The sequence below is a fragment of the Paramormyrops kingsleyae genome, chromosome 8 (assembly GCF_048594095.1).
Source record: "Paramormyrops kingsleyae isolate MSU_618 chromosome 8, PKINGS_0.4, whole genome shotgun sequence".
NCBI lineage: Eukaryota > Metazoa > Chordata > Actinopteri > Osteoglossiformes > Mormyridae > Paramormyrops > Paramormyrops kingsleyae.
This window is the reverse complement of record NC_132804.1, coordinates 12,468,150-12,483,968: the sequence shown is the minus strand read 5'-3', so window position 1 is coordinate 12,483,968 and position 15,819 is coordinate 12,468,150. Positions and strand designations below refer to the sequence as shown.

The 15,819-nt window shown below is 41.0% G+C and overlaps 1 long non-coding RNA gene across 1 annotated transcript; it reads right to left on the bottom strand.

The window, feature by feature from the left end:
- Positions 1–207: 207 nt before the first annotated feature.
- Positions 208–10,588, bottom strand: LOC140592193 (uncharacterized). Its single transcript, XR_011992481.1, has 3 exons — positions 10,124–10,588; positions 9,458–9,600; positions 208–487 (listed from the first exon to the last, which is right to left on the bottom strand). It is a non-coding gene; the product is annotated as an uncharacterized lncRNA (long non-coding RNA).
- Between the last annotated feature and the right edge of the window lie 5,231 nt (positions 10,589–15,819).

Genomic DNA, 15,819 nt, shown 5'->3' with positions numbered 1-15,819 from the left:
TATTTCCACAGCTGGGAATGATTTAGATAACTACACAATTAAATATCAAAAGAAATTCACCGAATAAATTTTCATTTAGCAAGAAAAGAAATTCCCTCTACAGGATAAGCTCCGGGAAGATGAAGGAAGAGAAACATGTATTCAGAATCTGCATCCATACAGTGAAAATGTCCCTTTTTTAAATGTCGCCAGAGCATAAAAACAGAATTTACAGTGTTAGTGGTTTTATTAGAGACTGTACAACGCTTTCTCAGTCATTCCTGAACAAAAACGAGGCGTGTGTGGTATAAGACACAGCATGAACTCACATATTATTTTAAAAACCACTAGGCCGTTCCCATTCATGAAACAGCTGCTTAATTACTTAACCACTTCATGATAGACTGCCACAATAATAAAGACATAAAATTAGTAGAAAGATTTCCTCCCATTGCTTGATACTGGAAAGACTTGTCAGCACTCTCGAAATGAATTCAGGGCCGTTCGCCTAAGAAGATATTAAAAGAAAAAGGGGGCAGAAAAAAAACAACTGTCAATTAAAAAAACATTTGTCTCCCCACGGTTCCATTAATCACCAAGGTAAACAGCCCATCCAGTGACACCTGGTAGGTTAATTTATAGGACCCTTAGTAATTACCCCTCCCCCGAAAGCAGCCGCACTAGCCCCTCACACGAAAGCTTGTGATTATAAAGGAAATGGGAATTAGCAGAAACATTTCGGAAAGGGGGTCTCAAGTTTGCTGGTAGCTAGGGAGGCCCGGAGACATGAGTGGGCGGGCTGAAGGCTGATTGGAGGGCCCCCAGAGAGCTGGGGGGGGGGGGGGGGCGGGCAAAGGTCGGGCCTACACCAAATTAGTAGTGTCTGTTATTTGAAACCAAAATAAAGCAGGAGCAGAAGTAAAAGATTTCCCTGATGCTGGAGTGCCTTTCTGGGCTCTCTCTCTTAAAATTACTGAGAGGCCACATAGCAATTAGTGGTTTGTTTCTTTTAGACTGAAATATGGCCATAATTCATAGCTTTCAGACCATTTCATTGCAAAGATGTATAGGTTGGCCAGACAGGAGAGTTAATTGTAACACATGATATGGCAATTTGTTACCCGAGCAGTGAGTACACAAATATATTTACAGAGAGTTGCATAAGACTAGGAAGGGATTTCATATTATAAAATACAATTTGTTACCAATAGACTGTAATTGAAAACTGACCGTTAAAAGTTATTGCGTGCTTTTTTCATTGCATAAGTGTGTAAATATCAAAATACTTCACTTCTTTTGCAGTGGCTGCAGTGTATTCATTGAAAAATCATTACTCACCCACGTTCTGTAAGCTTTTAAGTACCAAAGTCAGCTACGGGATTCTAACTATTTTTATTTTATATTGAAGTTCTGGTATATGGACTACTGGTATATGATACTGTGTGCTGTGCATTTCAAAATCATGCTGCAATGAAAGGCATTTTTACTTAAAAATGCCAACAATTCCATATATAAGACATTAAAACTAATCTGCTGATTAAAATTTATATCATGGTTATAAAGCATACAAAAATGTATAAACACAAAAGACTCTTAGGAGCATTTTATGGAATTTTTTTGGAAATCACACTTCAAGCAATATCATTCTCTTTACAAATCTCTTTTCAGTGAGTCATTGCGTTCTGTGTATAATCATTGCACAATTTCCTGCCAGCATTAATAGAAGTTTGTCCATTCATAACAGCCGATTTATCGCCCTGAATTTTGATTCCAGTTTGGCCACGTACGGCTATGGGGAAGCCAGACTTACTTTCAAGACCCCTGATGTGAAAGTGCTGGCTCTTTTATAAGAGTAAGTGAGTATGTATGTGGGCCGTCTGTCCCAGTCGAAGACATTGTCTCAGTTTCTGCAACCGTGGAATGTTAATGTTTCACTGGAGTTTCCCTGCCTGCATGATTCTGCTTTTGCTACCTTGGCTTCCATCCCTGACATGTGTGGTAAATGCTCTGGCTGGCTTGCAGGTCTCCTCATGCGGACACACTCCTTCTACTGCTTCACTCAAGGCTTGTACACGGACCGAGTTTTCTAGATCATTCCGTCACTAATGGAACACACAGCAAACAATGCTTTGTTGAAAAAAAAGCAACTGTAAACATGTAAGTCTGTTATTGTTGTGACTGTGCGCAAATAAACAGTCTTATATCTTCTAAAACAAACAGACTGACATTTTACGTAGTTTGTACTGCATGGGTTTGCACCCTATCCTGGGTATTTCCCGGCCTTGGGCCCATTGCTTCTGGGATAGACTCCGGACCCCTGCAATCCTGCATAGGACAAGCAGGTATGAAAGATTGATGGATGGATAGTGTTGGATGTTCTCTTTTTCCATCTTTACACCAAAAGAGAGGATAATAACTTAACTGAAGGAATGTTCTTGTTCAAGATGAATGTAATAGTGTTGTGAGTGTGATCCTACTGTAATTATATGAAACAAATTTGTTGTTTTATGCCCCGAAAGTCCCTTTATATTAATTTTTTATCATTTCCATTATTTTCCAGGAAGGTTGTTTCACAGTGAGTTCCAGGAGACTCATGGGCAATAATAACTATTATTATGGCAGACAGGATAATTCTCTAAAGGACTCCAAATTTGTCAAATCAGACATCCAATATGGGGCTGGTTAAGATGATAAGCAGATTAGCAATTAATCGCGTCACTGGATTTCTGAAGGATGAGTCTCCACCATAGACGTGTAATGATAAAACATCTCATGAAAGAGCAGGCAGGGCCAACTTTGAGCATCTGCCTGACTGCATCACTGCCAGTGACAAATGGAAAACTACACTTAACGTCTTCAATAGAGGCTTCGCAGGGTTTTTATACTGAGGCAAAGTTTACAAGTGCTCTGCCATAAATAAGGCCTCCAAAGCACTTAGGATGACAGCGGGAACCGAATTTAATGACTCGCGCGGCAACCTGAAATGTTTGTAACTGCTTATGCGTAACCGCTACTCATCTTCAAAAGCTTGTCGCTTCACCGTGGTTTAATCTGGCCCCCAGGACCATCCACTCGTGCCTCCACAAAGCAAGAATTACACATTCTGTGGCCACCGCTGCCCCCCGCCTTTTTCATAAGCCTTTCCAAACGACATTTTAGGAATATTTATGGTGCCCTGCAACACACAATAGATCCGGGCTGCTTTCATTCAGCTGCTTCAATCGTCGGACACATGTTTGGATGTAAAAGAAGCGGGAAGTCAGAAAATGGTGTGTCAAATGGCAGCAGCCTGCGATTCGGAACGCCGTAAACATTATTTCATATATAGATTTACAGTGAAATACAAATGGAAAGGGGCGATAAACCAGGAGAGGCCAAACTCTCATGCTGCTAACTTGGTATCTCTGGTGTTGTTCAGTGGCTCTGGTGCCCTTGAAGCAGACTTTAAGAGATGACTGCTTACTTGTGGGATGGGATCCCTGTCTGTTTTATTGCTTGCAAATGAAAGTAGGAGAGAGAGAGGAAGACAGAGCGATATTTCCCTACGTTGATGTCTATTTAAGTACAAAACACCACGTCCTTCACAGCTGCTCTGCGGAGCGACTTTGCGGAGTAGAGATACACTTGGAATCTCCAGCCTTGTCAAGGATGGATTCAACTGCTAGCAAAAGGCTTCGAGTGAGGAAGCGCAGACACAGAAGATTTTATTACCCAACCATTTGAGCAAATGTCTCTCCGCACTACAATTTACCACAGCTGAGTTAAAACAAACACCTACTTGGTGTTTACAGGCCTGAAGCAGTATATATCTCTAAAGATGAGTATGTTACAGTACTCTGGTTATTAGTAAAGTGAGAAAAATTAGTAAAGTTGGCATGTGCTCTATGCTTATCTGAAACGCATTGTTCATGGACAGGCCTGATGCCTTTCATTTGCCGACAGAACTCCTTGTAAGTTATCACACACAATCAATGATTCATTGCAGATGTTTGGGAGAAGCAACTGGCGGAGTCAATCCGACGCATTTTCCCGGAGCATATTTTTGGATATCTTGCAGAGCTGTTGCATTTATTTTGTATCCTTTTCGAAACTGATGTCATCAGGGCTCTCGGTGGACAGACAGAAAGTTCTTGCCATCTACTTGGTCGACTGAAGAAGGCATGCTGAACCAGAGGTAGTTTCTGCGTCGATAAGCATCAATCTTCCGTGGCAGCTGAATACCTTCAGTTCAGGTTAGAGGGTGCCATATCTAATCAGTGATGATCCACATGTCTTCGGTGAACTCGCATTGGAACTGAGCAGTGCCAGATGCTATGCTGTTCTCTTTCACTGTAGTGTGCATATACTCCTCGCAATTAATCTTTCAGTCTCTAGAAGCAAATGGAAACTCACCCAGCTGATGTCACTCTATTCACCAAAGTTAAACTTCATTAATATTAACCACAACGCGACTGCCTGAAATGCATTTGACTGGAAAATATATTAAATTTAAATTGGTTGCATTTGAAGATGTATGTGCAACATTTATCCTGCTCAGCAGTTAAATGCAATATTATAGGCTGTACTGTTCTCATAGTCGGTCTGCTGTGATTTTTTCAGGGGGGGGGGAAGGGGGAGAACCCAGCCAGGTAGCATTAATAATGATATTAGTGGCATTACCAAGTAAGTTATGCTTGCCAAGATGTATCTAGCGACGTCTGAAAAAATCTAGTCTAAAAATCCCTTTTAGTGCGAAAATGATGGGTGACATCAGCGAAAGATCTTCTATTACAGCTTGTAAAAGTTGTTGATCTTCTCAGAAGCTGAGCCCCGTTAACTGTGCCACGGGGACAAAAGGGAAGCACTGCTCCGTATTCCCCGTCTCAGTGCACATTGGGACAGAGCAGACAGTGTGGGAACATGATCTATGGCATGGCTGGGATTCTAGGAAGGAAAGAGAAGCACCGCTAGACAAGCTGAATGAGCTGATGAAAGGAAGGACGCTATTAATGACTCCCCTGTAGTAACATTGCCTGGTGTCTGGCATCCCTGTCACATGTACTTCAAAGTTACAAAGCAAGCTCAGGTGCGCAAATGACAAGCAATAGGTGCAAACGTGCCTGAACAGGATGTATTGGCTTCTAGTAATGAAGAGGTGTAATATGATGGGCTTTGATCCCTGTTGGATCATTAATCTCTCGCTCATAACATGCCCTATGGCCCTTATCTCTTCAGTTGTTTAGATAATGATGTACACAGGGTTTTGTGAGTGGGGGCAGCAGCTAAATAAACTGGAGCATCCAATCATTGGGCTTTGACATTTGTGTCTGCAACATTAAGTTTTATCATTGAATAATGCATTACAGTATTATTCATTTATAAATCTAGGTAGACTGTAAATACTTTTGGGATAACATATAATACAGGATTAAGATTTTAAAAATGAATTCAATTCCTTTTTGACATACTGTTGTACATTAGCATTACTATTCAAGATACATATCTGTAAAGCTTGCTGGGGGAGATATAATTTTGTGGGCAAATCGTTCAGCGTTAATCAGCAGAAATCCATATTTCATCTCCCCCCCCCCCCACCCCCACCCAACACATCTGCCATCACTCCCACCCCCAACTCCAAACAGGCAAAACGTGTCTTCTTCCCCTGCCAAGCCGAGCCCATAGAAGATCTCCAGGATGGTCAAAAGAACTGGCGTCACGGTAAATTAGCCGGTCAAGCAATCAGCAAGATTTTCATGTCCGACTTTAAACAGTGACATACTTTTCAAGTTGGGTTTGTGCTCATGCGTTTAAAAAGGCAGAAAGATCATTATCAATAAGTCAGTGCATGTCAGGTGCACAAAAGCCAGGCTGGAAAATTGTATTGAACAATAAAGACTCATTTTACCATGATTCATCCTTAATGTTTTAAATACTTTGAGGGTAGTTGTAATGTTCCAAGAAGGCAACCACTGAAAAGCTGATACTCAGTATATAACTATATATGTACTTTTTCAGATGTGGCCACAGAGCATCTATAATTGTCAGTGATTTTGACAAAATGACTGAGTTTGTCATTCTGAAGACATTCCATAATGACACAATGTTATCATTACATTTTCCAAAACTATTTTATCCCAAGCAGAAATCTTTTTAGTTTGCATTTTTACACTTTTTAAAATGCCAGTATTTGTGTTTTTATACGATATTTAATAAATGTGGTAAATTTACACAAGATTCTTGTACTCATATTCATGGCTTACAGCTGTGGTACAACGAACATTGCATACTGTTTGAAAAACACGGTGTGCATTTAATAAAAAATCGCAAGTGCAGAGATATGTATTTTCATAACATTGCTGTGCTCCATTAATCTGAACATCGCCTGAGTTATAATAACCCTTGTGGAGGAGATGTAATTACAGAATTACGTGTAATTCTTTGGAGAGTTTGTTGGCAGACTTCTTAGGGCACCGTCTGCTTCCTGCTGACATGTTTCAGTGGTTTAAAAGGCATTTCTTTATGACAAAGTCAGGCTTATGGGGAGTAATTTCTCTATGTAGAAGTTCAAAACACCCACAATAGAGCTAAACTGGTCTGTTGATGTATCATAAATCTGTCAGCTACAAGACAAGACAATCGCTGCGGTGTAGAATCCATATCCCACACTCTGGTTCTTCAGTGACAAAATAGCTGGTCACCACAGAACCTGTATGGCAATTAGACCCACGATCGGCTGTGTTTACAAAAGCCTTGTGTGCGAAAAAATCCCAAGGAAGCTGCAATTACTGCCCTTGGAGAGTGTGATCTGGAAGGCATTTTGCTAACAAGCAACCCCCCCCCCCCCCCCATCTGCAGAGGACTGCCCTACCAGAGCGAGAGGGCTAGACTGCAGAAATGATTGTCCGCTCCCCCACATGCAAAACCATTTCGTGGCAGGTCTACCATCGTGCATCTCTGGGGACGTGTAACGCAAACATGCAATTATTGAGCTCGGAGGGTAACACATAGTGCAGAGGCAGAAAAAAAAACACTCACAAACCTGCAGTGAGAGCAAAGCCAGAGCTGATTGTGCTCCCAGACACACCTGAAGCGTTTACCTCAAAAACAGGGGCTATTCATCTTACAGCCTGATATATATGCTATTAAATCTGTGAAACAATGATATATTCATGAGGTGGTTTATCTTCTGCCCATTATAAAGCCTCTGGTAATTTGTCTTTTTTCAATATCATGGTAATCGTTGTAAATAATCTTAGTTACATATTAACTTAGACATGACCTAAACAGTTAGTCTAGGTAGTAAAGTAAGTCATGGTCCCTTTCACATTTATTGTCGGCTTTTTCATTGTGTAATTGCATTCCTGGTTTATTCAGTTCTAGCTCTAATTATCCCACATTGGCACCTGGCTGCTTGTTGCAGCTGTGAATCACAGCCTGCAGGACTATCTCCGAGTTTGTTTATGAAAACTGTTTGCTTACAAAAAAACTATTTTAACCTTAAGCCTTTTAATCAGGCATAAGATCTTATCATGTTTCATCCTTCACTTATTGATAAACATTTTTTTTTCAAGTTTTAGTTTATAGAAGAACTCTTTGCTGAGATAGCCCCAAGGAGCAGTGATTCAGACCTGCAAAATCAGTAGTTCCCTTAGTATCTGCAGGCTTACGGGCTGTGGCATCATTGCCACTTTCGCTTCCAGTGGAATCCACACAGATATGTGCTTGCGTCTCGGGAGCGTTTTATGTAATAAGAAAAGATCATCCATCCATGCTCCATAACTACTAATCCGGTATATGGTGCTGAAGTGAGCCTGCATGGACGGGCTGCCAGTCCATCATGGGACATGCAATCATACACTATGGGCAATTCAGAGGCAGCAGTTCACCAAACTGCATGCCATTGGACTGTGGGAGGATTAATGAATTAATCACAAGGCCTTGGATGGGAGACACACTTTGACAGTGTTCTCCGCACAGGCTTGGGGGTCCTGCACGTGTTTATGTGAAGCACTTGCTTTGGTGCGGTGGGCTCCCTGGACCTCGCGCTCCTGGTGGGTGGTCCCTCCCCCCAGCGTGTGGAAAGTGAGTCAGCTCAGAGCCAATTACGTCCCAGATCTGGAAACATTCTTTACCTTCCAGGATCCAGCTTAATAGAGAGTCGTAATAAAACACCTCCAGCCTCTGGCATGTTGTTTTATCAAATAACACCTAACTAGCCATTATTCCCCATTAAGGCTAATGGTCAAACTAATTGCTATAATTCCATAAGGCGCTGGGTAAAGGCAAAACTGTGGATGGACATTAACTTAATGACAAGACCTTTCCAATGCTGTCTCTGCCTTGGTGTGTGTGTGTGTGTGATACTCTCTGGCTAATTTAATAGTTTGTAGCAAATGTTTAGAAAACGTTAACTTAATCATCCTCTGGCACTTTTTATACAACTCTTTGTAGGCCTACCTTTTATTTCTTAATTTAAAAAAAAAAAGTTATTTTAGAATCTGTGAAAGATTACAAATTACAGATTTAATGGCAAAGTTATTGCTATCATTAATAAAAATAATAAATAAAATAAAATAGTTTTATTTGTGTTTTCTGTTCCTTGAGTGTAAAATGTTGTAGTATCCTCTTCTCCGGGAAGACAGATTTTTGGACATTATATGTCAACATTATGATACCTCTTCCGCAGAAGACAGAAAATGAGAAGCCGCCCTGTAGATTACAACACATCTAAACCTCTTGTCCACGGAAAGCTGCGCAAGCAAATGCCATCAATCTCAAAAACGAGATTAAAACACGCAGACACATCGCGGAGAGGCTCTTTTAAACAAACTCAGTTTCCAGAGTTACGCTCAGCAATCAGGCGTTTCATGTCTTGCGTTCATTATCTCCGGGGGTCAAGCCCTTGTCTCCGGAACAAGTGTCCCGTGTTGCCTTTCATGTGCGTCTCGGTCTAACGTATCGCTCAGCGCACAGATGCACCGCGGAGACCCCCTTCACGCAACCGGGAATCCAGCTACTTCTTCCCTTTTCCGTGCCTTTAAAACTAATTAAGGTGTTGTGCCATTAGACGGAGAACATGTGGCTCCCCTTTCCACTTGAACGCTCGCAGGAGAAAGCCGGGCTGCCCTCCGTGGTAAGCGTTGCGTTGGAAAAAGCTGTACATGTCAGGATTTAACTCTAACTTTGTTTTAAAGTGACAGATCCATAACAGTAATGTATACACGTTTTTTGTGTCTAGTGGAACAAGAGAAATCGAACAGAAGCTTAGGAAATGTTTTTAAAAAGTCCCAGTCAAGCATCTCCTCTCCTTTGTATATAATATATATTAAAAATATAAATTAGGTTCCAATTGCTATGTTTGACTTGCAAAAATACATCACTCCAGCACTCTTTTGTTTGAAGCTGTGTGTGTGTCTTAGTAGTGTTTCTGCACTGTTTTGACACAGCGAAGCAGAGTCTTAAATCGTGTGGCAAAATATGTCAGATTCACGTCACCTACTTTGACAGGCGGTTACCGAGACGTCATTTTCCCCATCCAGGGCAATGAACTGCAGCTTCCTTAAACTGTCGCCCGACTGCCGGCTTTCCTGTTTTCTGCTGCCAAACAGTTGTAGCTGTCTTGACCTCACGAAAGTTCTCCACCTTAAAGTTACACAAATCCAGAGTTTTGTCAGTCATGCACTGATACAGACCTTAGACTACTTAAGAATGCTTTAGAGCCATTAAAATAATTTGTCTTTATACCTTTGAGCACTCAATGATTTCGCCTAAGCAGTGGTGTACAGGAGTTCTCTTGAACATTTTCGGGGGAATTTTATTGCCTTTATTTAAGTGGGGCCAAGTGACTTGCATGATGAGGGTTGTCAAGACGTGATTCTCCCGCACACTCTAAAGCTCATGCAAGAAATCTTACGGCAAATCTATATTATTATATTATACACATAAAAATAGCTACATTAAAAGCGTTGGGGCAGTCTGCAAGCACTGCAAACTGTTTACAAAGTAATAAAACTCTTACATACATGTAAACCCCGTGTAATAGAGCAACCCACAACACTGATTGTGTTGGTGTAGGTCTGGCCGCTGATTAGCACCGGGTCTGGAATGGAGACTGTTGTCCCAGGTGTGCTGTGTTTGGAAAGTGGCAGCGTCCAGCGCTACATACCTCAGAGAGGAAACTTTGCAGGGCTCAGGCCAGCGGGGGCGACCGCATGTAATTGCCGTTAATGTGCCCTCACTGGCCGCACGGGTGTTATTCTCGTCTGAAACGAGCATTCACGCGTTAACGGTCCGAGTGAAACGCAATCTTTCGTTTCGTGCCTGGCACGCCGCAAGTGTCATTTCAGCGAGTGGAAATGATCGAAGGTTTTTCATTCAATGATCCATAAATATTATAAGGCACATGGCAGGGCTACCATAATTTTTCAAATCCAAAGTACTAGTCGATTTAATGAAAGAACCTACATCTATCAGCAAAATGGTTGAGCCGACGTTACTCGTGTTTAATTATGCTAGCCTATTGCGTTAACATTCTTGTCATTTAACTGGCAGTATAATATTAGAGTTGTTTAAGTAAGTTATGGTTTCTGAACGGTAAGTGGTAACACCCAGGTAGAATGGAGGGTGCTTCAGGACTCTGACTGCGCTGCCAGAGAAGTATTAAACTGTGTTGATTAGTGCAATTTAGGGTTTAAGAGGAGGAACAGCTGTTTTGATTTCCCTTGATTGCCGTTTGTGGGAAGGAATTAGGCAAAGTATGCGTCTGTCAAAAACTGTTTGGCCCATTTTGGTAGAGTCTACATTTCAGCATTTACATTCTTCTGCTCTACAGTTTTAATCCAAATAAGGAGAGACTAACCAAAATTAACCCCTCCAAGCCCGATTTTAATTGGCCCAGCCACCTCTTTGAAATCTTAATTTTGTGTATTAAACAAAATCAATTGTTGTTCTACATAAAGTGTATATTTTGAGTATAAACAAGCTGTAAATGTTCGTAAGCCACATTTTTTTTACATATACACACTGAGTATTTAAGTAAGTACCTAAGTATAATCAGCTGCTTAAAAATGTTGTGCATGGTGATCTCTAATAGAAAAGTTAAGACTTTCTCTGTTTTTTTTGGTGTTACCCAAGCAACTTAGTGTAATGCATAACGTCAAGTGCTTTGTAATCTGCAGAGGATTAGGAGCTGATGCAAAGTATGTGTGCAGCATGATGAACGGTATACAAACAGAGAAAATGCAAGACCATAATGACTTGCCTAAATGTGAACATGTGAAAAAAAAAATATCATAGAGTATGTCTATGAGAACATTCATCCAGACCAGGTGTTTAGCTCACCTCCCTTCCGGCAGCTGATATCCATGTTAACATCTCAACGTGATGTCAGATAAACAGCAATGGGAAGGTTACCTGGGAAGAAAGGCCACCTGGATGATTTTTAAAAGAATGTTCTTTGGACTGAAAACTGATCTTTTTCATCTCTCATAAAAAGCATCAGAATAATAACTGTCAAGGATAGGGCTAGGCCAAACCGTGGGAGCCATCCATTCTGAAAATGACTAATTTAGACAATATTTTGGGGGTAAAAAAATTAATCAGATACATCCTCCACATGAGTTGAAACAAAATGGGTTTAGAAGGATAACAATATCACTAAATTCAGCATTGAGACAAACAGATAAGGAGGAATACAATCTTGTAACAAAGGTTGAAGCAGTTTTATAACTGTGGGAAAAAATACCTCAGATTTTGAGAGGCTGATTAGAAAAGTCTTGGTCGATGTTGAATGCCGCACAAGATGCCTCGATGAGGAAATTGGTACTTAGTGATTCAGGATTTTATAGTCTGTTTTCTGGGAGGTGTGGTGGCCCACACCTGGCTGGGGAGTTTTAAGCACTTTCCTCCAGCAGTCCAGTAACACGTCGTCACAGAACTGGCATCTCAGAATGGCTCAATCTGTGAGTGTGAGCCTTTCGTTGGACTGACAGCCCTTCCAGATCATCCGCTGCCTAGTAACCTCTTCATCCTGGGCTGGGCACCATCTGGATAAGTGGTTTTGAGAAATGGATGGAGAGTCATGTTTTGTTTATATTGCATGTGTATTTTTTCCGGGTTTCCTCATCAACAAAAGTTTTATTTGTCAAAGACATGTGACACTTTGCATTCTTTTAAACAATGTAAAATGGGCAATAAAGAAGCACTCAGTGTCTGGATTTTTTTTTTGTCAGACCAAGTATTCAAAAATAGCTTAAATAATGCATTTCATATGAAAAAAAAAAGTCAATAGAGTGCCAGCCTTTATTGCAGCTGCTGCTGATTTGGAGCTTGGAGTGTCTGCCGGTGCATTAGAAAAGTACCGCCAATGCTGTAGCAATTTGGAAACTTGGTTTCAATGATCAGCTCCCCCAGAAACGCGACGGCTGCCTTTTGAATGGCTGAGAGAACACAGACTCAGAGATGATTCCTTTTGCTCAGTCTCCATTTCATGTTACCTTGGACTGAATACTACCACAGTGGGGAGAGTGACCCCCGTCAGGACCACAGCTGATTATGGATATCCCCCAGGCTGTCTGGCCTAGTCAGAACCCTAAACTATGTCGGCACTGTTTCATTTTTTCATCTTTATTGCCCATTCATGTCTTTTTCTCAAGAAGTGATTGATGGTTCTACATTAGGCCAGGTTATAAAAAGAAAAACAGCCACAAAATGGCTTATGACGTTGGTTAAAGCGTATTATTACAAATTTACAATAACTCAGGATGCGATATGAATTTCTGTAAGTATTTTAAGAGCCACACAGGCTTTTTTTTTCACTGCCGCAAATAAAGGAAAGCAAAGGACCATAAGGAACAGAGGCTCTCTTCATGGTAACCGGGGGAACACGTTAATGTGACACTTCCTCACAGCCCGTGGAGCCCAGCGCCACGCTGAAGGATCTGCGTATCGGCCCATGAAGGGAGGTGCTGTTCTGGCGGTCACTTCTCGAGACGCGCTCTGCACGCGCTAATGAATGTACACACGGGCCGGCGGTTACTCCGCGCTGCTGGCTAACCTCCTCTGCCGATGAAATGTGAATGGCTTTCAAAAGGAGCTCTGGTCCTCATCCAGCAGCGCAATCCATTTAATCAAAATCAATTTATGGGATGTCGGTACAGAAGCAAAAGACAAGACAGCTAACAAAGTGTGTATTTATTTAGTAATCATTTGAGACTGATTATAATGTCATTCAGATTCATTGCCCTTCTTTATTAAATTACTAAATAATTTTCCTTATTAATTAAGGATACTATATTATTACAGTAATAATGTGATAAAAACATTAGATTTATTTTTTTCAGGAAGCTAAATTAATTTAAAAAGAAAGAGTTTATATGCATAGCTAATTCGAAAATATACACTCTTAAAATAATATCAGAAAAAGGATCATTTATAGTGTGCATATTTTGGGTAATGGAAAACATTAAATCAGTTTGAATATCACACTTTTTTATTTTAAAATGCTGTACACAGGAAGCTATTAATTAAAATTACATTTTTGTACCACAAAAAGGTTGGGTATGTTACATTTCACAACGGGTCTCTGCCAAGAATTGCATCCTGTTTGGCTGAAATGGCTGAAATGACATTTTGTAGCATAGATCTGATTTTATATACTTTCTGGTAAATAAGTTCAATTTGAAGAATTGTCATGTGACACGGAAGTAAATCATTTCTGTTACATTTTCTTGCGTGTATGGATGAGCACTGCCAGCATCATCTTCCAAGTTAGTTTTTTAATTTTTTTGTAGGTGAAATTCAAGTATTTTAAAGTGCTTTAATATTTAAAAGCACAAGTAGACAGTGAACAATAGGGCTCAGTTTACAGTAGGATTAATACAGAATGTTAATATTCGTTTTTCCGAAATATCTGGCAAATATGTAAGATCGAAAGTCTGAAACAAAAAAAACCACATGCAGGAAAATCAGTTTTGAGTCTTTTCTTTTATATTTTAATAAAACTCAACCTTCATTACTCAGTCATTTATAACGGCTTGCCCTGTATATATTGAATGCTATTTCAATATGTACATATACATACAGAACTTGTACATAATCGTCCACACCAGAGGCTTATTGTTCCTTTATTGTTGCATTTTTCCACAAACATACAGTTAAAGATTCTATGATGCCGTTTCCACTCACAGTACTGGAAAAGCTAGCAGTAGCCTTTATGTCTGATGTCTTCCTTTCACGCGTCGTCAGGTTCCCTGCGTGCTGGACGTGGTTGGCGGCGGATTGTGTTGCAGCAGAACCGCACGTGGGTGTCGATAGTGAAGTGCTTCCTATTGACAGACAGTATTCATTTAAGGCAATCCCTCGTCACACTCATTACACACATGTCATGCACATAAGAACTGCGTGTAATTTACTTGGTGATGGGTGACATTATTACTTCCGTCAGTAAGGCATATAAAGGTCAAACAGACGTAACATTGGCAAAGGACTCAAGCGGTGAGTACGCCTCTTATATTCAGTTACCCCCCTATATTTCTGTGATGACAATGCAATCTGTTTGTGCATGTTCTGCTATTTATGATTAGCAGTGTGGTATTTATTTAATCATGTCTCAAAAAAGTTATTTCAAGAAAGTAATTCAGAGAAACAATGCATTATTTCCACCTTTAAAAAAAGTGAAGTTGAGTTGACTTAGATGAGCCCTAATAATATAAAATGACCAGAACACTCTGGCATGGGGGGGGGGGGGGGTAAAGAGTTGTGTTCTTGGCTCAATGTGTCACTGTTAAAAACAGGCTGATAAATCTCCCTGCGAAGAGAGACTGAATTGGGGTGGGTGGGGGGCTGAAAGCTGGTATGGCAAGAGGATCAAGGGGGAGGGGGGCGAATGGGTGTTGGGCTGAAAGTGCAGAGCGCGGTGGGGGGGGGGTGTTGGTGCACATCTGAGAGTAATCCTGTACTGTGACAAAGCACAGACATAACAGTCTGTCCTGACACTTGTTACCAACACATAAACAGTTGCCACGGTGAGATAGGGGAAGAGTGGCCGTGGCAGCTGAAGGCTTGTGCAGATCTGTCATTTATCAACTACTAATTAACTGTTAATTTGCCAGACTTTAAGTTTAAGCATGTAGCTAATTAATCACACCCAACAAATACGCTGTCGGCCTCCCTGGCGGTGAGAGCCCTGGTCCGGGGAGGAATAAAGCCCCTTGAACTTTCCACAGTAAGCCTGCCGCTCACAATAATCTTTCTACTTGTTTAGAGGAGACTCAGTCTTTCCACAAACTGGTTTAACTCACCTCGTCTGTAGAACAGGCCCAACCTCTCTCCGTTCTACTTAGAAAGTTTTTGTTTGCGCATTTAATAATCGCTTTTAGGGAATGCATTTTCAGACCTGCACATGGGCCACTGCACGTCCGTTTAAGTAACGATTGACGGAGACTTGCAACGTCGTTCGAAGCGGGGATCATGTCTTAGATTTATTTATATAGCAGACGCTTTTCTCCAAAGCGATGCACGACTTGGAGACAGCAGGGTCAATCAGTTCCTGGAGCAGTTTGAGGTTAAGGGCCTTGATGAATAGCTCACCAATAACATCACTCTGCTGAACATGGGATTTGAACTGGCGACATTCCGATCACGGGCAAAGTGTCCAAACCACAAGCACATATTTATGACTGTATCTCCTTTCTTCCTCAGTTGATTACAATATATTAACTGTTAGTAATTCATGCTAAGCATTTGAAGACAGAAAAATCAGATCTGAAGGAGTTTGTAATAGCGGTGACTGTCCTGGAGCAGGACGCTTCCCCGGGGGTCTGTAACGGTTTGACTGGCTCTCTCGTCTGTGATGTTTGTGTT